Source organism: Ursus americanus, chromosome 24 (genome assembly GCF_024610735.1).
Source record: "Ursus americanus isolate L20-20 chromosome 24, mUrsAme1.1.p, whole genome shotgun sequence".
NCBI lineage: Eukaryota > Metazoa > Chordata > Mammalia > Carnivora > Ursidae > Ursus > Ursus americanus.
The window spans coordinates 906,559-909,282 of NC_142150.1; the positions used below are offsets into that span (position 1 = coordinate 906,559).

The 2,724-nt window shown below is 35.4% G+C and overlaps 1 pseudogene; it reads left to right on the forward strand.

The window, feature by feature from the left end:
- The first annotated feature begins 1,357 nt into the window (after positions 1-1,357).
- On the forward strand, positions 1,358-2,296 carry LOC123791626 (olfactory receptor 6C2-like; annotated as a pseudogene).
- Positions 2,297-2,724: the final 428 nt, after the last annotated feature.

Below are 2,724 nucleotides of genomic sequence, written 5' to 3' on the forward strand. Positions count from 1 at the left end.
ACACGGTACTCATATTTTAATTCTTTAGCTTATCTTATTCGAAGTGAAGTGTTTAAATACTACATCTAGGTGGGCAAATTTTTAAAAAACACATTCTAATAATCTCTGTCTTTTAATTGGTGTGGTATGTTTTCATCAATTATACAATGTAAATATTTATGTTTGGACTTTTGTTAATCGTTACTTGATTTTTGTTTGTTCCCATTGTTCTTTCTTCTGCTTCCCATTTCTTGCCTTAAAATAAACAGCCCTAGTGTTTCATTTTAATTTATATAATGTGTTTTTGACTATACCCGTTCTTTAAAGTTTGTGTGTGAATTATAATATAGACAGTAATCATTTCACAGACCACTTAGAATCCATTTTTACCACTGGAGGTAGAATGTAGAAAATGTATTACTGTATAGGACCCTTCTCTCTTCCCTTCTTTATTGTGGTTTTCATTTATATTATGTTTATACATCAGAAGCTCCATCAGATAATGTTGTAATTCTTGCTTTCAACAATCAGTTTTATGAAAGAACTTGTATATTTTGGTATCATATGGTTTCACTCATTTATGGAACATAAGAAATAGCAGGAAGATCAGTAGGAGAAGGAAGGGAAGAAAGAAGGGGGGGTAAGCAGAAGGGGGAATGAACCATGAGAGACTCTGGACTCTGGGAAACAAACTGAGGGCTTCAGAGGGGAGGGGGGTGGGGGAATGGGATAGACTGGTGATGGGCATTAAAGAGGGCATGTATTGCATGGTGCACTGGGTGTTATATCCAATTAATGAATCATGGAACACTACATGAAAAACTAAGGATATACTGTATGGTGACTAACATAACATAATAAAAAGTATTATAAAAAAAAGAATTGGAGTTTTTGTCATAAATGTTTAGTAGAAATCTACAACTAAGAGATCTGAGACTGAAGTTCTCTTTATAGGATGATTTAACCATATATTTGTTTACTTTAATAGATACAGGGCTATATAGATTAGGTATTTCATCTTGAATTAGCTTTGGAAAATTGTATCTTTCAAAGAACTAGCTCATTTCATTTATGCTACTTAAGCTATTCTGCAGATGTTTCCAAAATATTTCATTTTTATCTTCTTAATATCCATACAATCTCTGATGTAGTTACTGCTTTTATTCCGGATAAATCTTGTTTTTTCTTTTTTCCAGATCAAACAACAGTTTTATCAATGTTGTTTATGCTTTCAAGAGTCAGCTCTTGATTCTTTTGAACTTCTCTCTTGCTTTGTTTTCTGTTTCATTGATTTTTGCCTTATTGTTTCCTTTCTTCTGTTTAGATACTTTCTCCTTGACTTTTTACATTTAGAGTGCCAAAAATGTCAAAAGTGGCAATGAGAAATCACACAGCAATAACAACATTCATCTTGTTGGGACTTACAGAGGACCCACAGCTGCAAGTTCTTGTTTTTATCTTCTTACTCCTCACCTATGTGCTGAGCATTACTGGAAATCTGACCATTATCATTCTGACATTCATGGATTCTCATCTTAAAACACCCATGTATTTTTTTCTTCGAAACTTCTCCTTCTTAGAAATCTCATTCACAACAGTGTGTATTCCCAGATTCCTGTACAGTATATCAACTGGAGACAAAACCATTACTTATAATGCTTGTGCCAGTCAAATATTTTTTTTTGGGCTTTTTGGGGCCACAGAGTTTTTTCTCCTGGCAGCCATGTCCTATGACCGCTATGTGGCCATCTGCAAACCCCTGCATTACATGGCCATCATGAACACCAGAGTCTGTACCATCCTCGTCCTCTGCTGCTGGATCTCTGGGCTGATGATCATCATGACACCCCTTGGTATGGGCCTCCAGCTGGAATTCTGTGACTCCAATGCCATTGATCATTTTGGCTGTGACGCATCTCCTCTTTTTAAGATTTCATGCTCAGATACTTGGTTTATAGAACAGATGGTTATAATCTGTGCAGTACTGACATTCATTATTACACTGATAGGTGTCATTCTTTCCTACACGTATATCATCAGGACAATTCTAAGATTCCCTTCTGCTTCTCAAAGAAGGAAAGCTTTCTCTACCTGTTCTTCTCACATGATTGTTGTTTCCATCACATATGGCAGCTGTATTTTCATCTATCTCAAGCCTTCAGCCAAAGAAGAAGTGGACATCAATAAAGGGGTATCAGTCCTCACTACGTCTGTTGCCCCTTTGTTGAACCCTTTCATTTATACTTTGAGGAACAAGCAAGTGAAACAAGCTTTCAGTGGCACAGTCAAAAAAATTGCCCTTATTTTACACAAGTAAGAGCACATGGAATTTGAAAAATCAATTACAGCAATTATTTGTTCCATAGCATTTTTTTTCTGGAAGTCCTAACTAGTCCAGTAAGGTTAACTAACCTCAGAATCTTTTAAATCTTCATTTGTGAACCTATTCCGAATAAATAATTTCTTTCTCTCTTTAATCTCAATCCAAACTGTTTCCTCAAATAAAGGTACATGAGAATTCATTTCCAAGAAATGAAATCTTCTCTCATCTCTCACTAATGGTTTCTATTAGTATTCAAAAGGAAATTATGTAGCATATTAAATATAGTGTCTTTTCCATTTTTACAATTTTGTATCATTGGGAGGAAATAATGAGAGGCAGGTTGCTATAGGGTTACACTGCCTTCGTCTACCCAGATGTCTCCAGAAAGGAACTTTTAAACTTGTGGCCAGCCTGAAGAATTG